General features: G+C 41.8%; 1 protein-coding gene across 1 annotated transcript in view; it reads left to right on the top strand.

Annotated features, from left to right (window-relative positions):
* Positions 1-23,103, top strand: part of LOC306930511 (phosphatidylcholine:ceramide cholinephosphotransferase 1-like) — a 56,229-nt gene continuing 33,126 nt past the window's right edge. The window contains exon 1 of the mRNA XM_079511518.1: positions 1-419. The gene's annotated coding sequence lies outside the window, so the exon portion shown is untranslated. The remainder of the gene's footprint in view (positions 420-23,103) is intronic.

Below are 23,103 nucleotides of genomic sequence, written 5' to 3'. Positions count from 1 at the left end.
AACATTACATTGGTGTGTGTGTGTGTGTGTGTGTGTGTGTGTGCAGCCAGCCAGCCAGCATGCTAGTCGTTAGGTTTCGGGGGAAGCGGTAGCAAAGCGTTCAGAACGAATGAAGCAGTGAACCGTTGCGTCTGCAATGATCTCTCTCCGTCTATGTAAAACAAGAACAACAACAACAACAACAACACGTCCTTTAAAGCATATTGTTGTGTAACATCTTCTACTATACCTCCCGGTCCGGTGGGCACAGTCAGAAATTAACGGTTGTTGGCCAACGGTCGCCTCGCCCTCGCCGCGTATACATTCCTCCGTTCCCGATCACTGTCCGTCCGCGTGAAGACGAGAGAGAAGAGCCACAAGTCGCCGCGATGTGATGATGTGATGATGTCGTGTTGTTGTTAATGCTGCTGCGGTGCAAGGTAAGTGTGTCAACTACTGGGATCAACTTAACCCACTTTAGTTTGAAGTGAACCCCCCCAGAATTATTGCCCCATTCTTGTTGTTGAATATTCGGATTATTTTTGCTTGGAGATTGATTTTTTTTTATGTAGAGTGAAATAAAATAACTATGGTCTAGTAATAATGCTGCCATATGGTATGGGGACCCGGCCCCGGGGTCAAGCAGCCTATGTATATATGTGTGTAACTATAGGTGGTTTAAGTGGTTGTAGCTTTTTTCTTGCTGCATAATAACTATATTAGATGTATACAATCTATGATAGTCTCGATCCAAGCCTAAGACTATCACATTATGTATTTTATCGAGTCTAACTCTATAAAATGCATGATAGTCTTGATCCAAGGCTACTGCATGCATATGCTCAATTTTATAATATCCGATAATAGACCTTGGGCTTGAAGCTTTACAACGCGTTGCAGCAGCCAGGTCTTGTTTATTGTCGGTGCTTGGAGATCTGTGTTCTTGTGTTGTGTGCCAAGCGACGCCGAAAAGCTACAAACAACGCAAGCTAGTAGTCAATCGCGCACCTCTTATATTTACGTGTAACGTTATAAGCCTAAATGTGTCTATAAAAAATTACAATGGTGACGCTGGCTGCCCCAAAAACAAATGATCGTGCGACGCGTTTGTTTAGTTTGTAGATCAGTTATTTTGTGGGCAGTTGATATAGTATGTACATTAAGCGTTAGGTGTCTCCTTGGCATTGGGTCGCATACTATATTAGCTCCGTTTGGAACCTAATACTATATATTATTGACCAAGCCAAGCTAGCTCCCTTTTAATCACAATCCCACTGGACAACCGTTGACATGTGTTAGTGTGTGTAACATCAAAACATTGGGGGTTTACAGTGTTATTTCGTCCATAAACTAAGCCAAGCAGAGGCTGAAGAGCAGAAATATGACGTTCTGTATTCCTAACGGCTAGCACCGTTAGGAATTGACTTGAAGACGCCAGCTTGCTCAATGCTTGTCTATTTTTAGGCTATAAGCTCTTTAAGCCCAGGCACAGCCAGCCCATACAATGCAACGCTGCTCTGCTTGCTCAATACTGAGCTGAGGAGGGCCGTGTGTGTGTGTGTGTGATGTATATTCTAATGTAAGCATCAATCAACTGGCCCGTGTTGTCAGTTGACATAACGCTATTTCACGTGCGTGTGCGTGTGCGTGTGTGTGTGTGTGCCTGGCTGCACTTGCACTGGGTGAAAGTCATGGGCAACTTGTCCAGGAGCTCGCTCGCCTCTCTGAGTCCTTTAGAACGTAAACATTGAACATACCTACCTGCATATCAAGTGTCTTTAAATCGTAAGCCTTCTGGGGGCTAATGTTACATTCTAGAAGCCTAGTGCTTTGCCTTTATTTGCTGTGGAGCTCAGAACAGAGAGGGTGACCAGATTACCAAAATATACACACGCATATCTGTCTTATCGATCTGCACTTCTGCAGTGATACTTGGGTTTTGTTTTCTTGACCACAATGTTAAGAATGTAATTTAGATGGCATGCTATTTAAACGGATGCCTAGGTTAATTGGTTAATTGTTTTGATGCTAGGTTCTTGGTATACCTTCGATCCTATAGTTTTGTATTCTAGCCTATGAGGCACTTAACTGTCTCTGCATGCTATGGATGGGATCTCTATCGATCTATCTATCTATCCATTATATCTCTCTATATTGTGTGTTTAGATATAGGATACTGTCTCCTAGTGTGAACTTAATGGACGAGACTGATCCATGTACATGGTTCAAAAGACAGTAATCCAAATATACTGGAAATGCTGTATGAGGAAGTGACTTGCGCTGACACAGTTGGGCGTAATTGCGTTGCGCCGGTGTCAAGGGGCCAAAATGTTAATGCCGTGAATAGATTTTATTGTTGTCAGCGGTTCCAGTTCAGTTGGCAGAGCAAGGCTTCATTGCCAATGCCAAGCATGTCGGACTATGAACAAGCAAAAAGGGCTCATCTCTGACAAGACAAGGGAAGTCAGTGTTTTTTGTACCCGTGTGAGACAATGGCTTTGCTGTAGACAGAGCTGGGATTCAGGCCTAGCTAGCTGCTGCTAGGGCTGGATCCCAGCTTGTGCCTGGCCCAAGCACAACTGTCCCATCTGTCTGTCTGTCAAACCCCCACCTCCACCTCCCCAAAAAAACATTATCACACACTAGCTCTGGCTAATCTACTTCTTCATGAAAAAAAGCCCTTTTTGTATAAATGTTTACTGTAATGTAGAAGTTTGTTGATCAGGCATATATACAGTACGTCAAGTTTTACATTACCATATATATACATACCATATTTAACCCATTAAAACCGGGAAAGCATCTGTGTCATTTTCGATTTTAGCGTTGGCTATTCAAAAATAGCAGATATACAAGCTCACAGCACGTCACTTAGTGCCATGCTGCGAGCTTGTACATTTGCTATTAAAAATAATCAATTGTGAGAACTACTGATTCTCATTCAGACTGCATTTGTAGAATCGACCTCGGGTCTTATTTAACTGAAATCTTTGCTTCTGGATGTCCCTGGCACAACATGATTGAGGGGATCAGACGACGCATTAGTCCGACAACATGGCTTTGTGTGAGCCCAAACCACACCAATGGGTCACCACCATGCAACTCCTTGCAACCTACATGCGAGTAGACGCATGTAGGACGGTGCAAGCAACCACAGTGCCAACCCGCCGCAAACGACGCGACCGCCTAGGGCACCGGGAGTGTGCCACCATGGCATGCGCCACCATGCAGCGATGTGCAACAGGACATATCACATCACTGCGATGAACACTAAAACTGCTGCGTTGCGTCTCGACCCATTGGTGTGGTTTGGGCTTTAGGGTTAGGGACAGGGTGCATATCAATTTGGGGGTCCTTGACATGAACACTGGATGAGTTGAGTTGAATTAACTAACCTAATTCTGTCCCAGGTCTTTGGAAGGCCAGGATAAAACAGCTTTTAGTCTTGCAAGTCCATAATTGGAAACACATGAAGTACTGCTGCCACTCACATGATGCCCCAGTTTCCCTTGGCCTTCAACTGTGTGTTTAGTAAATTTAGGCTACCAGCCCTCAATGTAGCCTACTTTGTAGGTTTCAAGAATAAGGCTGTTTAATCATTAGCCTAAATGGCAGTTTTCAAATACCTGGGCTGTACTGGGTTTCATGGTTGAATGAATAAATACATCAGGCTTTACTGGATTTCACTCAGGCAATTTTTTTGCCTCAAGTTTCTCTGTTAGATCACCAAAAGTATGTTGATGGTAGTTATACTGTAGAGCAGCATATCGTTGCTATCGGGCTGAAACTTTGTACTTCATCCTGCAAGAACTTTGACACACAAGTAGTGTGTAATGCATCGTGCTGTGAGCTTTTAGATTGACTACTTTTGCTATTTTGAAAACAAGTGTCTATGGGTTTTATGCAATGCAAATTATTAACAAGAGCATGTGACTAAATAATAACTCCATTGTTGAAATCCATTGGAACACAGGTCATTGCTTTCCATTTCCTCAAAAGTAAACCGGTTTTGGCCATAATAATTATAATATTATTTATTATTTGTTATTTATTATATATGGTGGCAATGGTGTTTGCATAGATGCCTGACGAAGCCGGATGCACCATGGTGGATTCAAAGTACCCACACAACCTCTGTGTTGGTGGGCAGGGTCTGTGTGGAACTGTAAAAAGGTAATTTTGGTTACAAATACATAAATTATCAGAGAGGATGTTGCTGTGCAGAAAATGAACACAGAGGATTTGACAGTGACACTACTCAAGCTTGCCTCATTCACACCTGAGGTGGGGATCGCCATGTCCGGACGGTATCCGGAGAACTCGCCAGTTTACCAACTCGCCACGATTTAGTGCATTTTAGTTTTCTTCACCTTCATTTAAATTGCATTGAATTGAGAGAGAGAGTATAGTTGTTTAGAGTTAACACTAGAGAAAGTAGGAATGCTAAAAGTTTAAACATCAAAGTACCGAAACAATGTAATTAATTAGTAAACATATCCTGAAATGATAGGCCTACTTATCATTGGTATTCACATACTCACCTTTTTATCATCATCTAGCTGCTAGATTCTAGCAGCTAGATGATGATCAAAAGGTGAGTATGTGAATCAAATTATTTTGTGCAATTAAATGGTCAGCCAGATTCTAGCTGACCATTTAATTGCACAAAATAATTTGATAACTTTGGAAATGAACTATAACATCTGTGGGTTTGACATACTACACTGATGAAGACAGCATATTAGCATAACGATGAAGACATTGATGAAGAATATTCTCTGTGGCGACTTGGTAAACTGGCGAGTTCTCCGGTATTTGTCCGGACTTGTTAAGTGAAACTTTGACCCTCTCATGAATTGTATTGTTTGTCGTGTTTTCACAGGGTGCTAGATTACCATCACATTGAAAGGAGATCATCTTCAAATGAACGTACAATTTTCCATATGATTGGGTGATTTGACTTCAAATCAATATGATGATTTTTTTCAAACTTTAATAAGCGATTATAAAACAAAAGTGGAAATAGCTGATCTACAAGCTGCATCACACATTGTAGATCAACTATTTTCGCAAATGTTTTTTGGACAACTAAATAAGTATAATGCGGGGCTTAAATGAGTAAACCCTGCTTTTTGAAATTCTAAAATGTTTTAAGATAGAGCCCTAAGACGGTTATTGGTTCTAAATATTGGTTTCGATATGTTTTCGGTTAATTGCCAAGCCCTACAACAACTCTAGAGTAGTCTAAATGAACGTGTCTTTCGTTTGGAAGGAGAAACCTATAGTTAATATTATGCTCTCATTTTAACTTGACCTAGATATGTAAATAGTGGAAAGCCACAAGGATGCTATATTAAGGTTGGTTTCAGTGTACACAGTGGTGTAGGCCTAGAGTAATATAATACTAATTCAGGATTTGAATGCAACTTTCACAACTAAAGAAAGCTGTTGGAACTGGAAGTAGCAATGTTGCAAATGCCCTTAACCGGAACCCTAAAGCTGCGTTCAGATCTGGATAGTTAGAGCGGTGCGATTGCAGATTACATACAAAGTCAATGCAAAGAAGAGAAGTGGGGAAAACGGGGCGAGTGGGTGTGGGCGGTGTATTGGTAAATATGCTATAGGCAGTTTCTTAGAAGCATTGAATTAGTTTTTTCCTTGCTTCAATCTGCGCCAGAGACTGTTGAAAGGAAAGTCTTCTGATGACCCCCCCCCCCCCCAAAAAAAAAACAACAACAACAAAAAATGCAATGTCATTGCTGTTTTTTTATTATATTTAAAAAAAAAATTGTTAGACTGCTTTAACACAGTTACTTTGCAGTTCTGAGTGGAGTAGACGAAAGACTGAAGCAGTGGTGCCGTCAGGACATATAAGGTGTGGGGACGACTATTATTGTTGTTATTATTTGGGGGATGGTCAGAATGGTCGCAGGCAAGCATGCAGCCAATACACAACGACGATTGCACAACAACATGGGAACGGTGCTAGAGAGACCACCAGCGCCGGTCGGGAAAAATAAATATATAAATTGACCAGTCATTCCCCAATTGTGCAAACGGGGACATTCAGACCCTTCTGTTCCCAGTTTCAGTTTCAGTTTATTTTATTTATAGTACAAAATCACCCCAGGGGGTCTCTGTGCACTTTACAGCATTAATACATCAAAAAACAAATCAAAGACACAAATAGCATAGCAATAAAAAACATAGTAAAACATGGTAAAATGTGCATAGCTGTATGAATCATAGAGATTAAAACTAGGCGGAACCGTAGTGCATAGAAAAAAGGTGTGTTTTTAGCCTTGACTTGAATATGTCCAGGGAGTGTGCATTTCTGACATCCGGCACCTATATGGACTGAAGACATGAGGTGAAAGGTGCATATTGTAATGTGCTAACCTTCTGTGTAATTCAATACTGTGTCTGCTGCACATAACTTTAGAACAGAGCTGGCTGAAGCTATCTATCAGGATTATCTTAAAGTTTTTCCTCAATTTCGATTAATGAATGATTCTTTAAAACAATAGTAAAAGTAGTAGGGAATCGGGATACATGATTAATCGGTCATCGTATCTGTATCAAAATCTATAACTCTATATCAACTCTATATCAAAATAATATATTGGTTATATATATATATATATATATATATATATATATATATATATATATATATAATTTATTTTTTATTTTTATGTGAAGCTGAAAAAGCCTTTTGTGATGATTATGATGAAGGCTGCAGACTCAATCCATTCTTTAAAAAAAAAGAAAATATAACATTTTCAAGCTGTTTCTGTTGGGATACTGGGCCAAAATGTCAACATGCCTCTTCCTAGTCTTTGGAAGAGGCATTTGCTTTTTCAAATTCAGTGTTTGTTCCTTTTCATCAGAAAGGACAACATTTTGAACTTGTTTTTCTACAGATATTTGACATTGGTAAATATGGTTTATTGACCATAACAGCAATGTTGGCACCGGTAATGTATTGGCCTGAAATGTCACATCAGTGCCTCTCTAGAATTAAGCAGATCTACATGCTATTGTGTTTGTATAGTGACTATTTTCGCAATCTGCTGTTTTTGAAGAGCCAACTTACACAATATGGATAAAGGGGTAAAAATGATTGTGATGCTGACACATCTTCCCGGACGGGACCCCCTGGAACCCCCTCCTCAAGGACCCCTGGGGGTCCCCGGACCTTTTAGAATCTATGATTTATGGGTTCTAAATGTCAGATTTGCTAATGCTATATTGTTTCAGCTAATTGCCCAGCCCTACTCTGAAGTATACATTTCTCATTTGTGCGCTGCACATAACTTTAGAACACAGAGCAGGCAGGCATGAAGGCCTAGTCCTTGGGGGGGGCAGTGCACTGTATGTGCACTGCAGGTCAGGACTAACATGCTAATCACTGGCTCATGAGGCCACAGGTGTGATTCTCATTAGCACACAGCACCTGCCAGCCAAGCACAGTTGTTGTGCTATTCAGCTCCGCTCTCCAGAGCCTAGAAGTGTTCCACTACTAGGCAGAGAGACCTTATGTTATGATTTGTGCCTTCCGTTTTATCCCTTTCTAAATCAATACACATACATATTACACATAGTCTCTTTCTTTTTGAGGACACATCCCTGGCCTGTACATATTGTCCTTGGCGCATATTTTTACTTTGCACTGTGTATATTCTATATCCCAGTTAGCTGGCAGTTACTAAATTATTCACTCTCTATTTCTGCTAGTTTTACTTTTTGTGTATATTCTAGGGGTGTAACTGTACACACACATACACTACACACACACAGTGGTTAGGTTCAGTTTTCAGTTTTGAAGCCACGGTTCATTTATTATTATTTGTCTCGGTACAGTAAGAGGTGGGGGGGCATAAACGGCATAACATAAAATGTCTTTGTTTATTATGATTTTTTGTAAACGAATTTCCCCACCAGCTACTAATAAAATGTGGAACTTTATCAACATTTCACTGGTTGTACTAGTTGTATGAGTGAGTGACAAACACTGCAGCCACATTTTGCCAGAGAAATAAGCAAGCAAATAAGTTCTTTGAAAACAAGCCCATTGCAACCCGAAAAGTACCAATATTTACAAGCAACTTTACAGAAAAACAAGCCCAAAGTCACATACTATAAGCAATTGAGCATACATGGCAACCCTCGTGACAAATAACCCCATTTGAAATGTTGAAAACATGGCATGTTTACGTAAGGGATAATGTATGGTGAGGCAGTCATTGGGGAGGAAACCCCCCAACCCCCCTGACAAGGTGAAGTGGAGGAGCAGTGTTGCCATGTCGGGTTATTATAAGTGACTTTGGACTTCCTTTTCTGTAAAGTTGCTTGTAAATATTGGTGGTTGTGTAGTTGCTTATTTGGGCTTGCTTCCTAGTGTTTCTCAAACATGTTCATGTCAAGGACCGCCATGCATTTCTCTGCGGACCCCATCTGAAAATATTTTCTGCCAGGGATCCCCATACCAGATTTGTGTTCATTTTTTTAAATATATATATATATATTTCCATTTAATAAAAATCTCTTTCCAGGATTTGGGGGAAAATAGCAGATCGGCTACTTTCAAATAGCTGACGAATATTAGATTGAAATAGTTCATTTATGGAGTGGCTTCTTTTTTCTTTTTTTTTCATAGACCTTGTCACTTATTTCTGCCACAAAATCTGGCAACACAGCGGAGGAGCCTCCTATCACACAGAGTAAACAGGCAGAGCAGCAGTCGCTTATAGAAAACAGCAGTCTGTTATCAACTAGTAACAGACTGTTACTACTAGACTGCAGCATGCCTTTTCTTTTAATGACCGTTAACAATCAAGCATACTAGCTGTGTAAACTAATGGCGATGATCTAGGGAGTGTGTAATGCAACAGTAAAGCCTGATTTATACTTGGTACCGTAAGAGCTCGCTGGTGTCTTGCACGGAAAATGGCAAGCTTACAACGCATTGCTGTGACATGATGCACAACCAAGACCAGACACACAGTTGTTGGAGTCTTATGCCTTATCCCTAACCTTTGAAAAACATTCAAAACAAAAGCCTATTTTCACTATTTTAAAACTTTTACTTTTCAAATTATTAAATAAGGCCTAAGATTAGGTAAGATGGGGCCAATTTGTGCATTTGGTACACCAGTTTGTCACAGACTCCTGCCAGTCACTTTTCCTTGAAGATTGATGGCTCAAGCCCAAGTCGACCCAAGTGATTAAATTGGTTCAATTCAATGGTTGCTTGCGTCTACATGTGTCTACTACATGTGTCTACTACATGTGTCTACTACATGTGTCTACTTGTAACTATTTGGTTGCAAGGAGTTGCATGGTGACCCATTGGTGGGGTTTGGGCTTTAGACTATGCAGGGTAACCCAGGACCTTCTAGAACCTGAAGTTCAGTGATGTTTTTGTTTGCATTATAATCAGAAGAATCATCCATTAAGAGAGAGGTACATCATGAAAACAAACCTTGTAAAAGAAGCAAAAATAGCTGGTTTAATACATTTTGCTAATAAAACGCCCTGCATAACATGCGTTTCAAGCTTTTTGGGGATCTGCTACTTTTACTATTTTCGAATTTGAACCCTGAAAAGTAACAGTTTTGTACATGAGGTTTCCACGCGACCGAGACGAAATCCAGAACCTGTGAAATACTTTAAATGGCACAGCACGGTTCACTTGGTTCTTGTGGTGGAAAAGAGCCACAAGCCAAGCCACTTGAACATGGTGCAGTTGGTTGATAACAGTAGTAGCCTGTCAGTAGTGTTGAATTGTTTAGTCTTTTGAGTACAATTCCATTTAGATTTAGTCATATGTTCGACTAAAATATCCTACAGTTTTTAGTCAACTAAATCTACAGTTGATTTAGTCGGAAACAAATTATTTCGGCAGGCCTTGATGTTGTCGCAAATCTCGCAATGGCTGATTTTACACATTGCATGCTGAAAATGGCTATTTTCAGCATGCAACCAAGCATACAATGACTTGTATTTTAGTTATACTGGATCTCTTCTCCACTAGTCCCTTCCTGACATTTTAGTCAGTATATTACTATATTTAGTTTTTGGTTTCAGTCATCATAGCTTAGTTTTTATTTAGTTTGTCAGTGCAAAAAGGTATTCGGCGAACATTTTTCGCCATAGTTTTAGTCGTCAACGGAATCAACCCTGCTGTCCCACGTGTCTGTTCCTGTGCTATTCTTCTATCATGTTGAACTTTTGTCTGGTTGTCGGCCAAGATTACGTGTGGTGATCCTTCCCCTGAGGTCAGTGAAGTGCTTCTGATATCGCTAATCAGGCAGACGCCGTTATGCAACATGCAGCATGCTGCACTGCTTGGTTCTCAGGCTTTTCATCATGTCAAATTGATTCTGCAATTGGCCATGGAACACAAAAGGATTTTGAGCCTGTTAGATCGGTTATTTTTGAATAGCCAAAGTATAACCGAAGTTTAAAACATGGTTAAAAGTGGTTATTGGTTAGGGGGGCAGGTGGCACAGTTGGTAGTGCTGTCGCGTCACAGCCAGAAGGACCCGTGTTCGATTCCCGCTCGGGACGCTGTGGGTGCTGGCGGCGTGTTTCCTCCTCCGCTTCATCAGTGCCCATACCCGAGGCGGGGTTGGCGAAAGGTCCTTTTTGAGTTTGCATGTTCTCCTGTCTCCATGTCCCCTAGGGTAGGTACCCTCACAAAAAACATGCAGTAATCCTGGTCTCTAAACTGCCTCCCCCTGGCCAGCCGGGGCGCCTGATGGAGGGGAAAGGAACTGGTTGGAATAACGTTTTCCTTCCACGCGCTACGTCCAACCAGGGAAACTCCCCCCTGTCAGGTGTAAAGGAGCAACTTGGACACTCAGGCATGAAGGAAGCATGAGTTCAAGTCTGTTGCTCTCCCATGTCCCCCATATATGGGGGCTAGGTTGGCGGAGGGTGTGTAGAACCCAGGATCACATTAGAGAATTGACACAGGGGTGACAAATGGGTTACAAAATCGTGGGATAAAAATTAAAGTCGTTATTTTCACATCAACATAAGTTTTCAGAAAAATTTAGAACAGTGGTTTAGAAGAGTGGTGCTCAAAAATAGCAGAAACAAACTCAGTGTGTCACCCGCGTCATCTTCTGGGGTACTCCCTGGCGCAAAACCTTTTCAGATGGGGGGGTCCGCGGCCAAATACTGCGTGTCACTATTCAGATTGGAAGATGCAGATGTGATATAAATATAAACCATCATAAAGTTATTTAGGTGGAGAAGGGGCCTGAGTGTGATGTATTAACAGATTTCTCTTGTTCCACTGGAACCCCATTCAACGACCACCTGGGGTCCCCAGACCCCACTTTGAGAACCACCGCAGCATGTCATAAACATTGACGACGTCAGACATTAGAGCTAATAGATGAATGATTAGTGCTACGCTGTAGCTGTCCTTTTGTGAAAGTGAAACATGAATGAATGTACTCTGCTGCTGTTATCGAGTACAGTACTAGGACAGGGCTATATGACATCGAATCAATATCACCATTATTTCAAACTTTGAGATAAATGGATTTAAAAAAGAATCTGTTCTGCTGGAGGTGGAGAGAGGGCTGACTTTTGACTTCCGGTTATTTCCTGTTTACTCGATCTCCTAGCAACCCAGAACTATTCAGATGGTGGCGACCAGCACAATCTAAACCAAAAATAAAATAAAAATCGTGTGAAGTGAGGGGTGTTCTTAGCAGCATACATCAGCCAATCAAATCATCACATTTCGTGCTACAAACACATGCTACAAAAACAAACACATGCTCAAACACACCCCTCAAAAAAACAAACGCGTGAAAACATGTGATTGGCAATCCACAACCTCACAATGAGTTGCGTCACGAGGTGAGCTTGTAGATCTGCTATTTCCACTATTTGTTTTTAAATGGTCAGCTCCGTTGTGAGTGTGTAGATGGGCTATTTTCACCATAGCACAATGCAGGGTAGAGTCGTTAATCTGACTAATCTATTCAATTGATTCGAAAATATCTATTAGAATCCTTCACGTCAATCCATTATCAATGTCAAAGAATTTAACCTACATCAGCAAGATGAAAACAGTTATTTGTTGATTTTGTTCTAATTATCGGCTTTGATATATTTTCAGGCAGCCGTATCTCATCTAAGCCCTACACTGAACTCAGTGACCAGGGATACTTTTTTTTTAACCCCCTCTCCCTGCACACGTCGTTGCACAGGTTGTGAACTTTGAAAATGCCATTATGTAGATCAAATCTAGGCTACATCTATGTGAAGATTTTTATACAGATTCATGCCGTACCACTCTCTTAACAAACAGGCATGGCCCTTTTCATATCCGACATCAAACAATGTGTAATGTGTCTCTTTTCCTGTGTGTGCGTGTGCGCGGCTGGGGCAGTCATGTAGGAACACTGTGTGAATGAATGGAGGAGACGGTTTTAATCTTTTATTGAGGAACTATAATACTGGTTGGGGTTAATGGTGTCACAAGCTGTTACCATCATTAGTTGACTCATGCAGAAGATGCAAACCTGCGAAGAAAAGGGCTTCATGTCAAAAGAACTGCAGTTATTTGACCCTGAATAACTCTGAAAAGCCACATCGTTCTGTCAACTCGATCTCTGTCGGCTGTTTGCACAGATGACATCATCTGGTACTTTTATAAATGACCTCAGTTGCTTATTTTACTTTAGTCGCACAGCTTACATGCAGTTCAAACACGTAAATATATGCAGTTACAACTCGTATAACTAACTAACTATTAACTAACTAACTATTTCTACAAAGGTTGTAACATGGCCTTATCAAACAAAGTTATGGATGATGTAATTAGGAGGGAGTTTAACAAGACATCCAAAAACATTTTCATATCCTATATTGCTATGTCTTCAAGATAAGATGCTGAAACCAAAGCCTGGCAGTTTGTAACTCTCTGAGCCCATGGCTCAGTATACATTAAACGTAAGCAGCTACATGCATCATTGCGTCTTTGCAATGTCATGTCGCTGGCTTCCATTGACAATGAATGGTAGACTGCCTTGTTTAATCTGCCCTTGTGAACGCAACATATGATCTAATTCCTGAAATCAGACTGAACCGTAAGCTAACACTCTGCTGGCAAACAGTAGGCTATCATTTGAACCTTTAGCACCTGTTTTTGATTGATTGAAGAATTTATTAACAGTTTGCAGAATTACAGTACATTTCAAGCACAAACTCAATACAAAGGCTGTTAACTGTGAGTGGACGACCCAATTAAGCATTACACTTGTTTCCAACAGGGTCCACCATGTTCAAATCATCAAAACATTTAGAGACGTACAAATAGACACTTCTATAGACAGAACAGGAATTCATCAAAAAAGAATTCATCAAAAAGGAGGTAAAAAGGGAAAAGAAAAATATACAGTGAGGGGAAAAAAAGGGGGGGGCGGGGGGGGGGATTCACGTTCAGCTCCGTTAAATTGTTTGTTTTCCTTGGAGGAGCTGCGTTGGGTCCCCAAGTCGGCTCCGTGGCCGTACCTTGAGTTGGCTGTGTGGCCGTGACCATCTCTTGTGTTGTCCTTGCGTTGGGTCCCCAAGTTGGCTCAGTGCCATACCTTGAGTTGGCTGTGTGGCCGCGACCGTCTCTTGTGTTGTCATTGCGTTCGTGTTTGAGGGATTCCGATTTTACAGGGGCCAGTTTCGAATTGCAGCCGTCCGTAGGTGCCCTTTGAGAGCGGTTTTGAAAGAGTCAAGGGATTCGCATGTCTTAATGACAGTTGGTAGGGCGTTCCACATTTTAGTGGCATAGGAGCGAAAAGAATTTAGTCCCTTGTTTGTGCCGAATCTGGGTTGTACATGGTTCGTTGCACTCCCTCTGGTGTTGTGGGTGTGGACTTCGTTAACATTAAGGAAGTATCTAGACAGGTACATGGGTATCTTGGTGGTGTATCGAATCTTGTGGACCAGACCCATTGCAAGATGCTGTACTCTGTCGTCGACCCTAAGCCATTCCAGCCTGTCGAAGTGGGCAGGGGTGAGGTGGGTTCGGGGGGCTAGATCAAGTAGGAGCCTGACCAGTTTGTTTTGGGAAGTCTGGAGCCTGGTTTTAAGGGCCTTTGAGGTGCTGTGGTACCAGGAGGTGCATGCATAGTCAAAGAAACCCTGTACAAGGGCTCCTGTTAAGGTCTTCAAGGTGTTTTTGTTGACCAGTGAGGAGATCCTGTAGAGGAATCTTGTTCTATGGTTGACTTTTTTGATTACGTTGGTGGCCATTTTATCACCGGAAAGATTAGCCTCCAGGATGGAACCTAGGTAGGTAATTTCATCTTTACGTGTGATAACATTGTCACCCACTCTAACCAAGAAGCCATTTGCCTTGCTGAGATTACTAATAGAGCCAAAGAGAATGGATTCAGTTTTTCCCAGGTGTAAAGATAGTTTGTTATCAGCGAGCCAGGTGCAGATTCTACCGAGTTCAGAGCTGAGGGCATTTTCAACCTGCAGTTTGTCCCTGTCCGAGACCAGCAGTGCTGAGTCATCTGCGAACAGGAACAAGTTGCAGTCACAGGCTGAAGTCATGTCGTTTACATATATTAGGAACAGTAGAGGCCCTAGTATGCTTCCTTGTGGAACGCCACAGCTCACTGGGAGGGGGGGGGACAGTGTTCCGTTCACTTCCACCATCTGTTCTCTCCCCTCCAGGTAGGATTGCATCCAGCTCACTGATGTGCTATCGAAACCAATTGCTTTTAGCTTGTTAACCAGTATGGAGTGGTTCACGGTGTCAAAAGCCTTTTGGAGGTCCAGCATGACCATGCCGCAGTATTTGCCAGCGTCCACCTCTTGTTTGATGTGGTCGCTCAAATAGAGGAGGCATGTGTCAGTGGAGTGGGATGTTCTGAAGCCAGATTGGAACTCGTACAATAATTTATTAGTGGCAAGATACTTTTCAACCTGTTCATAGACTATTTTTTCCATCACTTTCGAGATGGAACTAAGAATAGAAATAGGGCGGTAGTTGCCGGGGTCTAATTTACTCCCTTTCTTGTGCAAGGGGGTTACTTTGGCCAGTTTGAAATCTTGGGGGACCTGTCCCTGTTTGATGGAGAGGTTTACTATGTGGGTGATGATTGGAGCTATAGAGATGGCTGAGTCTCTGAGAAATTTGGAGGGAATGTTGTCATGTCCTGTGGCCTTGTGGGGTTGGAGGGCACTCAGTTTCTTAATTACCTCATCAGTTGTTACCATAACTAGTTTAAAATCGTCTTTACAAACACCTAGGTTTTTGTAGAAGGTTGTAATGTGCTCTACACCAAAGAGCCCAGAGTGGGAGGGCAGTTTGTTAACCAGAGTTGTTGATATGTTTGTAAAGAAGATATTCAAGTAGTTGGCCACATCAAGGTTGTCAGTGATGAGAGTGTTGTCAGATTTGATGTTTATGTTCGAAAATCTGGTTTTTAGTTTCTGACCATAGCTTAGTTGATTGTTTAGTAGCTTCCAGAGCTCATGAGGATTGTTTTTGTTTTCCTCAGCTTTATCATTAATGAAGTTACTTTTAGCTGATTTGGTCATGGCAGTTACACTGTTTCGTAGTTTGATTCGTTGTGTATTTAGGTTGTTCAAACGAGCTTGGCGAACACTGTCGAAGCGCTTGGCTAGCTTTGACTTGCATTTTAGAACTTCAGAGCATTTTTTGTCTCTGGCTTTCATTGCAGCCAGTATGTCCGAATTCATCCATGGTTCCGAGCGGGTTTTGCCCCTGGTGGTTCTCAAAGGAGCCATGTTGTTCAGTACTGATGTAAATTTGGTTTTGAAGCCAAGCCAAGCTTCTTCGACATGTGTGCTTTTAAGCTCATCGGACCAATCCAGACTCTCCAATACTTGGTTAAAGACCTCACTAGAGTAGGTTTTGAGGTCCCTTGATATGACTGTTTTGTGGCAGCCGGTCTTAAGTTTTTGTATTTTGCGGGTACAGAATATCATAAAATGATCACTAAGCCCACATACAATAACCCCTTTCTTGGAGATTCTGGATTTGTCCGAGGACAGAATGAGATCAATGACAGTTTGAGTAGAATCACACACTCTAGTGGGTTGGGTAATTAGCTGACTGACACTATGTAGATCACAGAACTTACTGAATGACTTAAACACAGGTGCTTCCTTTCGTTGCATGTCTGTATTGTAGTCGCCAATCAGGATTTTCTCTACACATTCCTCCTCAGCTAAGCACCCCTCAAGTATATCATAGAACCCATGTTGGTCAGGCGGTCTGTAGACGGTGCCCACTAATACTGATTTAGCTTTTTTGAAAATTAATTCAACCCACACAGTTTCAATTTCATCATGCTGTAAGTCAGTACGAGTAACATATTCAGTGTCTTTGTGAATATACATACACACGCCACCACCATGCCTGTTTCTGTCGTTTCTGATCAAAGAATAGTTCTCTATTTCAACTTCTGGGTCTTTGGTTGACTCATCAAGTTTGGTTTCAGAGAAGCTAATGATGTTCGCCTTACCGCATTGAAACATATGCCTGATTTCAGCCATTTTGGGTCCAATGCTGTTGACGTTCAGGTGAAAGATATGAAGTCCGTTGGCTCCGACTATGGTGCTTATTTCCTCCATGGCGAAATAGGGGAGCGGAGGGCCATTGTTGATGTCTGTAGAAGCCGCGGGGTGCCGTGGGGGGAGGGTGGGGGGTGCGTGGGGGTCGTCGTGGGGTGGCGGGAGTGGGGGATGGGGTCCCTCGTCCAGGTTTGTTGAGGGCGCTGGTGGGGCCGATTGAGCCATGGTGTCGACCGGAGAAACAGCAGAAATAGCAGGTAAAGTATCACGGTGTCCGTCTCCAGCCGCTTTGTCCCCCTTGGTTGGATGTGGAGACTCTTCACGCCTGTAGATGGTGGTGTTGTCCGTGTCTTTTGCCTCGACTGCCGCCGATGTAGGATTATTCCGCCTGCTGTTGTCTGGGACGCGCTCGGCTCTTGCGAATGTATTATTCACAGCCGGGACATCAGCGTGTATATCCAGCATGGGTGTGCAGGTTGGCTGGTGGTGAGGAATGATGCTAGTGGTGTTGTTGTTGTTGTTGGTCGTCGCCTGGCTGGTCGGCATTGGTGTTGTTGAGTCGATGGGGGTTCCTTTGTTCTCTCCGGTTTCTTGTTCACTCCGGAGTAGTCTTGTCATTTGTCGTGTGTTCACGGGACCAGGGTTACTTTCAATGTCGCCAGACAGTAACAAAATAATGAGAAAGAAAGATCTCTTCCCTTTGCTAAGCTGGAGCTTGTCTCTTCGGGCCAACAAGGACTGAATAGCCCATATTCCGTGTCCAGGACGCTTTCCATTGTTCACGTTGCTTTCGTCACTGACCAGGTAAAAGTCGCTGTGAGAATCCGGTTGAAAATCCTCTTTTGCGGTTTTGTTTTTCTCCATTTCACCTCGATGTAATCCCCTTGGTATATTAAGATAGGAATCCGTACACCATAGGAGGAGAAAGAGAAAATGTGGAAAAAACCGTGACTTTGAGTCAGAAGACGCGCACGAGCGAGAGAAAACACGTCTTGCCATGGTGCCTCTGCACCACTCAATCCTTCTCACCCAGATGATCGTGTGGTGTGTTGTGAAGGCCAAACAATCCAGGTCAAAAACAACTTACACAGAACAATATGCGTACTGTAAAAATAAACCACAATGTACAGTATGTACTGTTAAAAAAACCCACACAGAACAATATATGGTACTATAACGTCCTTGCACAAACTTGTTCAAGAATCACCCTAGTCATATGGCCCTAGTCTTGAACACATTTTCACCTGTCAGGTGGAAACCTCATGTGTCCCAAACTGTTCAAAAATAGAATAAAGTAGCAGATCGACAAGCTTGCAGAGTGTGGTGGGTGCAGACTTCTGCGGTGCGGCGTGTCATTGCTTAGGAGGCAGCCAATCATGACTAGGTCGCTACTACGCGATTGGCTACACGAGTTATTCAGACTCCCATTGGCTTAGGTGGCGGGGGTCAGACTCCCATTGGCATAGGGGGCAGCCAATCATGACTAGGTCGCTTATATTTCATGAGCTGTTGTATGCCAGGTTTTCGCCTGGCAAAAGAAACACACAAAGTTAGAATGTGGAGAGAAGAGGTTTCCGCCCGACAGCGACGATGTACAGTTGGCTCTCGGCCAGTGGGGAAGTGTAACACAAACAACAAGGCTGGAAAGTACAGTAATCTTGTTTAAAAAAAAATAGAGTACGTAGCACAGATGTGTCAAGAAAGTTCAAAACAAAGTGACAGTGCTCATGTTCATAGGCCAGTACCTTTTGGTCCTCTGTCAAAACACAAGCAATATAATCGGTGACGTGCTGCACATTCCAAGCATTTCTATTCGTCTCCTCCACCGTCTGCAGCTAAAGCATCTCTCAGTCCAGTATCTTTTCCCCCAAAACAGTTTTTGTTTTCAACAAAAGACAGCCTGTCCTACGCTGGCCAGTGTTGAGTTTGTCGACTAAAACTATGGCAAAAAGCGTTTGTCGAACTTTTTTCCACCCACAAATTGTAAATTAATCTAAGATATGATGACTAAAACTAAGTCTAACTAATGGAGAAGAGATCCAGTAGAACTAAAAGACAAGTCATTTCACGTTTGGTTGCACTCAGGTGTTGCGCTTTGACAATAGCAGATCTACTGTGAGCTATTTTCAGCATACAATGTGTAGAATCAGGCCCGATGACGCCATCCATTCCAGGCCTGCCAAAATACATTTTAGTCTTTAGTCGACAAAATTGTAGATGCAGTGGAAACTTTAGTCAAAATCAACACTGATGCTGGCTTCTGAACATATTAGACAGTATCCGGTGTCAGTTGTACTCAAAATATACTCTCATTTAACAAAGCAAAAGTACTCAAATGTTTCAAAATGTGTAAAACCTTTAAAAAAGAATGGCAGATCTACATGCCTACAGTAGATCTGCCATTTTCAAAATGGAGCTTAAAAGTAGTGGACATTTTTGAAATCATAATAATATAACAACCCACAAATCAAGGTTCAAGGTTGTACTTTATTGTTACATCTTGTGTACAGGTACATAAGAGTAAAACTTATTTTAGTTTTGGCTTCCACAAATGGGTCCCAATCCAGACTTTGGGAAGGTATTTAGGCCTGCCCTGTACTCCAATTATTTAAAGATAGGACCCGGACCGAACCACAAGCACAACCATCTCCGGACTCTGAGCAAATTATGCTTTTCATAATGCTGTTTGTATAATATTTTAGCCCATTATCTATCTTTGTATCCACTGTATGCAGCTGTTTGTGTGTTGTGCCACTGATTCACTGTGTGTGATTTGTTTTGCTCCAAAAGACGGTACTTATTGGGGTCATGAGTTTACAATCATGCTTACTTTCGGTTTTAGCTGCCGGTATTTTTAGTCATTGCATCAGCATAATTAAAACCTTAATAACAAGACTAATAATAAGGGAATAAAATAAATCAAACGGTAGCAGCATACAAACAGTCATATACGTTAGTTGTAGGTATAAACAGACCTTTGTCTCATGTAAAATCTTTCTGAGTTTTAAGATTTGTATTTCCAGTAACGTCAATGAAAATCTAGTTCATTTCCTGCCATTGGGAGGATATCATGTTGACTACATTTCCACAGGATGTTCACCAAACCACTGAGGTTAGTCTTAGTTTCGGATTTTCTAAATGTGAAGTACTGTATATGTTCTGCAGTGCAGTGGATCTCAAGCGTTTTCATGTCGAGGACCCCCAGATTCATTTGTATTTGGCCGCAGGCCCATCATCTGAAAATATTTTGTGCCAGGCAGCCCCGCACAAGATTTTATTGGCTTTTGTTTCAAGAATATTAAAAATTATATCATGATTTATGAATCTTTTAGTTTTTTAACCAGCTCAGTGGCCTTGTGGTTAGAGTGTCCGCCCTGAGACTGGGAGGTCGGGGTTCAATCCCCGGCCGGGTCATACCAAAGACTGGGGGACACCACCCAGTGCGTCCCTGCTTGACACTCGGCATCAAGGGTTGGATTGGGGGTAAGTCCCTGTGACATACTAGCGTCATGTTCAGGGGGTGTACTTGTACATCAAGCTGCCTCACGCTACAGAAACAGGAGATGGGCTCCTCCTCATGGCTCGGCAAGGCTACTTACTTACAAGCTCGCTTCGCAACGCACTGAGTGTGTAGATCATCTATTTTCAAATAGCCCATGTACGTGTGTGTGTGTGTGTGTGTGTGTAATTGTATATATATATATATATATATATATATATATATATACACATGTGTGTGTATGTATTATGTAATGTGTATATATATATATATATATATATATATATATACACATTACATAATACATACACACACACACACACACAGTTAAAGTGTTTAAACTGATTCTGCAGCTATATAAACCCGTTTAGACATAAGGCCGATTCTAAAAAAAAAACACCTTCAAAATCCTGAAAAACTTCAACTTCAAATATTTATTCAGGAATTACGGGTAAATCCCCGGACCCCACTTTGAGAACCAGTGCTGTAATATAACCAGAGCATGGTTTTCATTCTCATTTAGTCAAGGTGCTGTTAAATTGTCACCCTGGTACCTTTTAATGGACACCAGCCGTACATCAACGTAAATATTTGCCTTGCATTGTCTACATGTATGGCATTCTGAAGGCAGGTTGTAAGTGATACAGGTGAGCCTGATATGTTCACCCATAGTTGGTCTCAAAAGATGGAGTTCTGTAATGGGAGAACACTGTTTCAAATGAAGCTTTGTCAAAGGGAAAGGCCTACACCCAAAGGGGGCCAGCGGAAAGGCAAACAAAGGATGCCCTTGAAAGAGTTTCTTTTGAGAGAGTGTGCTTTACTAGTTTCATTTTTTTGACATCGCTGTCATTGTTTGTTTGGTTATGCAAGGTTGGTTGCCACGTGGCTGTAGTTTATACAACATTTCCGGCCTATTTATCAGAAAAAAAACACTGGGCTGGTTGATATGTCTGAAAGATCAGTATCACGATTCTTTCAAACTTTTGCCTTGATTATGATTGAAGAGTTATTAATAATTATTATATATTTTGTTTTAAGTGAAAATGGCAGTTCCAACAAATCAAATGCTATTCAAATGAAAACAAGGACAATAGTAGACCATTCTTTTAAACCTGAGAATTTCTCAAGTAAGTGTTAATTTCAACAAACTGGGGGGGGGGGGGGAATTGAGATTAGCCGTTTGATTTATCGGGTGTAAAAACAACACGTGTACCAGAGCTGGGAAAGGATAAAGTTGCAAGGAGGGATCAAGAGCACAGAGATAACGTGTTTGTGTGTGTTTGTGTGTGTGTGTATGTGTGTGTGGGGGTGGTGGGGGTGGGGTGGAAGGAACGGGAGACGTGGGAGAACTGGTTTCTGTTCAGGGAAGTTAGTTCATTGCTATTTTTTTCCTCCTCTCCTCTCCCAGTCACATGTTCCTAGAGCAGGTTAGAGAGAGATGAAGAGGAAGTGACTGAGCCACCAGAGCAGTTGTAACCAAATGTTTTAGCTCGAGACCCAAAAGAGAAAAGGTTTGCCCGGGACCGTAACTGGTGAACATTAGCAGATCTACAAGCTCACAACGTGCCTCGAAGCCGCAGCTTCGCGGCTATTTTCTTTCTTTCTTTTTTTTTTAAATAACCTTTTTATTGAATTTTTATGTTTTCACATAAAGATGAATGAAAGGTATACATTATAAGCACAATACAATAAAACAGACAAGAAAAACAAAAAGCACAGAAACAAAACAAAACAAACAAACAAAAGAAAATGGCGAGCAGCACACACACACAATAGTCAGTTATTCATTAGGGAAAAATATATAAATACAAATATATACACAATACACATATAAATATATACATACACAACTATTTTCTTTTTTTTAAATAATTATTATCCCACGATTTTGTAACCCATTTTTCACCCCTGTGCCAATTATCTAATGTGATCCTGGGCTCTACACACCCTCCGCCAACCTAGTCCCCATATATGGGGGACATGGGGAGAGCAACGGACTTGAACTCATGCTTCCTTCATGCCTGAGTGTCCAAGTTGCTCCTTTACACCTGACAGGGGGGAGTTTCCCTGGTTGGACGTAGCGCGTGGAAGGAACACGTTATTCCAACCAGTTCCTTTCCCCTCCATCAGGCGCCCCGGCTGGCCAGGGGGAGGCAGTTTAGAGACCAGGATTACTGCATGTTTTTTGTGAGGGTACCTACCCTATAGTAGGGATGCCAGAAAGTGACCATCAGCCAAATCGAATATTCGACAGCTCTGCCGATTAATAATCGATTAATATGCATTATATGCTAGTTACTGCCATTAAGGATGGAAAATGAAATCCATTTCGATTTGGGGTAAAGTAGTTTCATAAGGGGCTGGTATGAAGTACTAGGAGGAAACACGCCACCAGCACCCACAGCGTCCCGAGCGGGAATCGAACCCAGGACCTTCTAGCTGTGAGGCGACAGCACTACTAACTGTGCCACCGTGCCCCTTTCGCGGCTATTTTCACTACTTCTTTAACATGTTATCTAATTTATGAAATTTCATTGATTTGTCTTTGATTTGTTCATGAAAGTACTGGGAAAAGAAAGCATTGAATATTGTTAATTCATGAAAGTTTTTTTTTTTAATCTTCTGAAATTATAATAATTGAAAACTGAATCTAGGAAACAAAACGTATAGCGACCCATACAAATGGGTCCGCAATCCACAAATGAGTCCTGACCCACTTTTGGACTGAGGACTGAAGGGGTTAACGGTTAAGACGCGTTGGCAGGCGAGGCCACAGGTAATTATTAAGCAGGTGGTGGAAAGTAACTAAGTACATTTACTCCAGTACTGCTGCGTGGCTTTGAGGGACTTTACTTTAGCGTTTGCGTCGCGCGATGCCTTCCTACTCCGCTACATCAAATGTTACTGTGTGTACTTATTCGACAGCAATAATTTGAAAACTTTAGTTACAAGTTACTTTGCAGAGTTTTTGTTATGAACACAAAACCTGTATTCTATGCTTCAGATATTCCAAATTAGCCTGGAACGCATCTGTGTCACCTTAGCTTTTAACC

This window comes from Electrona antarctica (genome assembly GCF_951216825.1).
Source record: "Electrona antarctica genome assembly, chromosome: 10".
Taxonomy (NCBI): domain Eukaryota; kingdom Metazoa; phylum Chordata; class Actinopteri; order Myctophiformes; family Myctophidae; genus Electrona; species Electrona antarctica.
The sequence above is the reverse complement of the archived record's forward strand: the minus strand, read 5'-3'. Positions and strand labels throughout refer to the sequence as shown.